The following is a 7,245-nucleotide window of genomic DNA, read 5'->3' on the forward strand; positions in this document are numbered from 1 at the left end:
GTAGCTTTGTATTAAAAATTGTTTATTTTTTCTTCCTGAACTGTGATTAATGCAATTATATACTCTGTTAATTGAGGTGTCTAATATTGTAAATCCTAGGTACCATTTGAACTTAATATCGAATTGTGTTCTTTTGAGAAAGGAACCATATGGGTGAAACGATAATCAAGCAGAAGATAAGGCTAGTACATGGCACTTGAGTTATGCTGACGTCTGCGATCGTGGTTTGCCTAAACGAGGATAAAAGACGTGGGAAGCCAATAAGTTTAATACTCTGCTTTTCCTAATGCAAAATTTCAAAGCTACGTCCGCCTTTTGGCTAAGATGAAGCGATAGATCAAACCTACGAGACAGGTGCGCCCTGCTAGCGCGGATTTAGATAGATCAAACCCAGATGCAATTCAATGCCTTACCTTGTGGTCTCTTTGCCCATCATGCGTGAATTGATGTTTGAGGACAGTGCGAGGCCAAATGCGGTGCTAATTCGCAGATAGCACAGAAAACCAGCAAGGGAATCCTGCCGAAACCCGCGATTGAACCGGCAACCTTTAGATCTTCAGTCTAACGCTCTCCTAACTGAGCTATTTCGGCCGTCTGGTACGCTGGTAACTTCCGTCTCCCAAATATCTAAGAGGGCAATGATTTCTGTCCATTCGTCTTTTCATCTTTCTTCAAATAATCTCAACCAAATATCCTCTGTGATAAAAGAAAATTACTGCGGATGGGAAAAGAGGAAATGGTCCAAAATCTCCCAATGTCTGACAGCACCTGTAAGGAGTGAAAAGAGCGGACGTTTCGAGTCCAGATGACTCTTTATCAAAGCTCATCGTACAATATTACTCACTATTCGTTTCAGTATTTAGTATCAATGCATTATTTAACACATATGTCTTCATTATGAATTGAATATCTCTGAAATTGAACATCACTGAATTGAAAATATAACTTACCAACAGAACCAATCGAATCACCGGGTAATACAGATCACAATTTTGAGATTGACTATCGTCAGCTTTTAAACAAAGTCAAATACATTTAAATGGAGATAAGTCAAGAATTATCTGTTAGTGACCCTTGAGCCTTTTTTATTATGGGCGTGAAACATTTAGGAGCATAAATTCCGGCCCTTTACAAGAAAGTCCAGCAGATCCGCACTGAGTCTCCACCTCCCCATCTGTCTGAGGGGCTTTTCCTGTTTCTTAGTGATGAAAAACGATTTTAAAAAAAGGATTCTTCTGTGAAATGTGTGCCATTTCCCGTAGTTCACTTACAGTATCACTTGTATCTGTCTTTTTGAGCGCACATTACTATCAGATTTTCAGATGGTGATTAAGCACATTAGTCTGCACCGATAAACCCATTAAATTCTGTTGTAGACTGAACCAGATGGGAATATGTTCTCGGCTTCAAAAGCGAACTTTTCTGTCAGTGCTTCAAAAAAAGCGTTTCCCATTTCACAGAACACATTTGAGGGTGATGTCAGAGCGATGGTAACATGTCTTTAACATCGAGGTTCACATAATGTTGAACAACAAAATGAAATCAAGGAATTCTCCCTTACCCGACGTGAGAAAGTTTAATGAATGTTTCTGCCCGGTTTCGGGCTACGAACTTTTCGCGTGTGAGGTGAATGTGATAACCACTACACTACAGAAACAGCTTGAAACACGTTAGAGCAAATTTGCCTGTCTGCAATGTTCAACTAGGCTGTGTTGCTGCAGGTTCCGATGGTTAGACTGAGAGCCCATGTCACTGAATTCAGGAAGATAACTGTTACTTTCAATCTGATTGTAAAACTTATCCCCAACATCAACATTTAAAAGTATTCGTCTCGTAAATATCTAAGGGAGCAATGGTTTCTACCCATTTATTACTTCATCATTCTCACCTTCCTTCGAATAATCTCAATCAATGAGACTCAGTAAGAAAAGCAAATTACTGCGGATGCTGGAATCGGGAACAAAAAGGGAAAATTCTGGCAATTCTCATAAAGACTGTGATGAAAGCAGAGCTCTGACAAGCTGATGTTGTTCAGTAGATTTACTGCAGTAAGATTTATGTCAATTCGATACAAACATTGCGATTTGAATGTGGCCACTTACAAGAAATTTAATGCCGTGGAAGTAGCCTAGTTATTTTTACAAGAGGAACCAGCAATGGATTTATAAGTATGAATTGTGCAACGGGACTATAATTTCCCCCTGCTGTTGACATTCTACAAATATTGATCGACGAATTTCATCTTCCTGCCATGTATTTGAGTTCCGTGGTATAATGGTGAGCACTCTGGACTTTGAATCCAGCGATCTGAACTCGACTCTTAGCGTGAACTTTTCTTTAATTTGCAAATGCAGATTGCCTCATCACTGAGGCTCCTGTGTAATCACAATACAGTTCACCCACCGGTTCCCTATTACCCACAGCACATGGGACTGCTTCAATGATCTTGTGAATAGTCCCATTCTGTGGCACAAACATTGTGTGATATTCCGCTTTCCTCACGCTCAGGCCATGGGGCCCACAGGAGTCGCCTTTGTCTCTCCTGAAATGCTCGCTATCAGAGCCCTTCCTGTTGTTATGTTGCCTGGCTCCTGGATTTCACGTGTTTAAAACTTCCTACCTTTCCAACCTTTAACTATTTGAATGAAAAGTTATGGAGGTGTAAGAAGTGAATCCCTTCCCTGTGCACCCTTGCTTCCTGGCTTCCTCAGTACTTTTTTCCAGCGCTTCCAAATTTCACTGCAGCTGTCTGATCAGATTAAGATGACAATATCAGTACCCGCATTTGCACTAGCGGCTCGTTGGTCTAGGGGTATGATTCTCGCCTCGGGTGTGAGAGGTGCCGCGTTCAAAGCGCGGACAAGCCCCACTGTTATTCATGGCCAAGCCTTGCTCGTTTCTTTACTGTGTACACAGTAAGATGAGTTTACTCCCGGTTTGGTTTGAGAACCTGATAATGCAGCGAATCCAACAACACAACTCACTCAAGATACTTTCAAAATTTGAACGTGCTCATGGACGTTCCCTTCATCCCAAATGAACGAGGACACGGTGCTTGTGGATTCCGGTCCCTGGTTGCATTCATACATGTGATATGGATGACTACTCTCTTTCTGTCTCTCCTTGCTTCTCTGTATCGACCTCGGTCTTTTTCACTCAGTCTCTCTGTGCCTATATCTCATTTCCCTGGTTTGCTCTTATTTCCCTCTAAGCTCTCGCTGTCTGTGTGACCAAGTTTCATTGGCACAGTTGTCCTTGGAAAGGGGATTTAATGCGATGACGCTGTTCGCTCTGAGGTTTGGAATAATGAGAAGTGAAGTCATTGAAGAGTCTGGAACTACGAGAGAGAGTTTGGCAGTGTACAATCTGAGAGATTGTATATGCCTCTGATTCTGTGTGTGCTCTTGTATCTGTGTATGCTCCATTTCCACTGTTTGTATACCCCTGATTCTGTGTTCACCCTTGTACCTTTCGAGTTACCAGTATCTCTATATGTCTGCACCTGAATCTTGGTGTATCTGCATCCATATGTGCCCCTGCATCTGTATGTGTCCCTGAATCTGTGTGTGCCCCCCCCCCGTATCTCTGTACGCCCCAATTCCTGTGTGTGTGTGTGTGTGTGTGTGTGTGTGTGTGTGTGTGTGTGTGTGTGTGTGTGTGTGTGTGTGTGTGTGTGCTCCTGTATCTGTGTGTGCCCCTCTATCTTTGAGTGCTTCAGAACCTGTGTGTGCGTGTATATGCATGACCCCCGAGATCTGTGTGTTTGTGTGTGTGTGTCCATTCCTGTAAATGTCTGATTCTTTGAGCCCTTTTTTAAGACGAAACCTTGAAACTGTCTGCCAGCGAATTAAAGAGGGCAGAAATGTTTACCCACTAAGATTCTGAATTTGATTAACATCTGATAACTGCATCGAATGTACAATTTGCAGTCTGAAATAATCCCAACTTCAATCTCCAGACATTATCTCCCAATGGGAAATGAAGAACATTATTTATCTGCGGTGTCTGGTTATTAAAAAGGGTGAATACGCCAGCCGAGATCCTTCTATAAGCTCCAATCTCGGACAATATCTTTCAATATTCATTTTTCAGCAACCGGCTCGCAGACTCACAAGCACCAGCGCCTGCAGTCGTTGTGGCCCGCCAGCAGATGGTGGTGTTGTATCATTTTAATCTCAAGTGTAGTGCAGCAGGTTTGAGGAGGTATTTGAAGAAAAAAATATTTCCTTGTTTCCATGGAAAGGGAACAAATAGTAAAGCGAGAGGGGATCTAATGGAAATAGTAGACAGTGTGAAGGGAAATATTGTCTGCCTACAATGTCCTGCATCGGCCCCTGATGAAGCAGAGCCTTTGCTGTTTAGAATTACCTGAAACTCGTCAGTGACAGATCAGTTTATGAGTGAAATCACCGAGGTTCTCCTCATTCTTCACTCATCCTGTCTCTGGATTTTAACCTAAAAAGGCAGAGATGAAGGTGTCTTTACACGGATGGGTCACTGGGTGGCGCAGTGACTCTTTCACCGCCTTGAGATCAACCACATCTCACACATGACTGCGGGAACATGCCTGTCTGGGAAAGGGGGTAAACCACATAATAGGGAAAATAGAGCCGAGTGGATGAGTTTCGGAGAACGGAATTAAGCCAAGCCAGAGACAGTTTTTTTTTATTTAAAATTTATTTTAAAAATCAGAGAATATTTTACAGCAAAATTATTTTTTTTTAAGTTAGAAAAGTGAACATAACGATCGAGCTGCACATTGAGAACAGAACACATGCACAGGGAATCCGTCAATATTTGTACATCTGTTACACACGCCAGAAAGAGAAGACAGACCTTAATAGAAAGAGGAATTATCAGATGTGAATAAGGATTGAGAAAAGTTGCTTATGTATACATGAAATTTAAACTACAGGAAAACTATTAACCAGAGTTACATTATAACAAAAATCAAGTCACGTACTTTTCACACTGGAAACTGAAATAACGTCTATGATTGCCTCAGCTACAGATTCAGAATGATAAGCTGAGAGAATAGAATAACCGACAGCACATATTGCATTTGAGTCATAGAGAGATCTTCATAATCAGCCCAGAGTCAAAAATTCAACCCATCATTTGATCTGTAAAATAAAGAGACAATAATGAAGCAGATGTTTATGATGCGGGACGTTAATGTCGGTGTTTAATCAGTGAAACATTGAGACATTTTTCAAATCCGTTCCGCCAGTTTGAAATGTGAGTGAACTGAATCATCTCACCTTCACCAGAGTGACGGCAGTGCTGTAGAAAATGCTCAGGAAGAACAGGACGATGAATGTGGAAGCGGTTGTCCAGATGTTCCTGTTATTATCCTCATTACTTTCAATCCACATGCGATCGGTGGGGTCTAGGGAACGGAGACCAGGAAATGAAATTAGATTACTTTATTTATCCAGGTAATCTTGCTGTTGCTTTCTCTTTCCCCGTTCTTCTTCATAAGCGGTTAGTTTATTCTCTTGTATAATTTTCAATGTATATTTACTGTTAAATTCAGGACACTCAGTAACCGATCTCCGTAATTGTTTTCACACTTGATCTTTACGCACATTCCTTGGACAGTCCATGTCAGAAAGCACTGAAGATGTTTTCTTGAGTGTTAGTTCATTTTTGATCGATTTGGCACTATCCTTCATTGAAGAATATTATGACTGATATGGAGGAACGTTCACTGATCAATGATTGTTTTCACAGATTGTGACTGATCTGTAAACTGTGAATGTTGCTGTTTAAGAACTGGGATGTAATTTCTGATCTTTTCTTATTTGTGGTTGTAATGGTTAGAAGGTCACGAGCTTAATCCAGTTTCTCAACGTGTTTTCGGTGCAATGTACATTGGGCTAGTTGTCGGTAGATATGTCCATTAAAATTCATGTTTAAATTTTACTTTCATCATTTACCTACCATTTGTATTTAAGATGTTGCATTTGTGTGCGTGCACATGTTCATCTCGTGCGGTCCGCATTAATCTTTGGCTGTGAGTTAATATATGTACAAGAGCTTTAATGTACACGTTCATTTACCTGTTTTTGTTGATTTGTGTAGTTGTGTGTCTGCATCTGTGTGTATATTTTATTCTATCATTGTGTATGTGTGGCGCTACTATTGAGTTAAGTTTATGTATATGTATTAATGCCACTCTTAATGGGTGCACATGCGTTTCTGCCTATTACTATGTGAAAATTTCTGTCCTTCTAGTAATGTTTGTTTCCCTTTCTGTGTGCGTCTGTTTCCCATGTGCGTGCGTTTGTACGTGTTAACATGTATGTATATACGTGTTGATAGCTCCTTATAACGATGTCTTAGTGTTTTTGTTTCGATATGTCGTAATATGTGCTATGGTGTTATGTGCTGTATGAACATGCGAATGTTTGAGTCTACATGTTTGCGTGCAATTGTTTTGCTGTCAGTTCATCTGTATACAGTCTGCTTATTTGTTTACTTGCATTTCCAAACATGTTTGTTAATGTGCATAACATTTTGTGTCTCTCTATCCATATTTCTGTCAGCGTGAATGTGTGCTAATATACATACATATGTTATGTATATATATAATTATTTGAGTATGTGTTAGTGTTTGCGTATTTATGTGGATCTGCATGCATGTGTATCTGTCTGTGTTGTGCCTATGAATGTATGTGTTTGTGTTTGGGTCTGTGTACCGGCTCACATAAATGTATGTACTTGTGTGATTTATGTGTATATGTGTGCGTGCGTTCGTATGTACTTGATTGTATGCGTATGTTGCTGTTTTATTGCCTGTTTGTACAAGCGCGAGTCTATATATTAGTGTGTGTGTGTAACAGAGAGAGAGAGAGAGAATATGTGTGTGTGTGTGTGTGTGTGCGTGCCGATGTTTATTTGTGTGTAGATGCATTTGTGTATGGGTGATTTTTTTTCTTGTGTGGGTGTATTTGTGTCTATTTGTGTACGTGTGTATTGGTGTTTATGTATGTGTTGTCCATGAGTGCATTTGTGTGCGCATTCATATTTCTCCGCATGTATGTTCGTTTGTGTAAGTATTGCATGCGTCTATGTTGTGTGAAGTTGTATCGTTGTGTATGCACGTATCTGTGTGGTTTTGTGCATGTGTATGTGTTGTGCATTTGTGTGTATCTGTGCCTGTATTTGAATGCCCCTGTCCGTATTTCTGTATTTGTGCATGGTTTTGTGTGTGCGTATTTGAATGTGTCTTTCTATATTTGT

General features: G+C 40.4%; 1 non-coding gene across 1 annotated transcript; it reads right to left on the minus strand.

Moving 5' to 3' along the window:
• Nucleotides 1-518: 518 nt before the first annotated feature.
• On the minus strand, nucleotides 519-591 carry trnaf-gaa (transfer RNA phenylalanine (anticodon GAA)). The gene has a single exon. It is a non-coding gene; the product is annotated as a tRNA-Phe (tRNA).
• Nucleotides 592-7,245: the final 6,654 nt, after the last annotated feature.

The sequence above is a fragment of the Carcharhinus amblyrhynchos genome, unplaced genomic scaffold (genome assembly GCF_965287045.1).
Source record: "Carcharhinus amblyrhynchos unplaced genomic scaffold, sCarAmb.v2.hapA scaffold_38, whole genome shotgun sequence".
Classification (NCBI taxonomy): domain Eukaryota; kingdom Metazoa; phylum Chordata; class Chondrichthyes; order Carcharhiniformes; family Carcharhinidae; genus Carcharhinus; species Carcharhinus amblyrhynchos.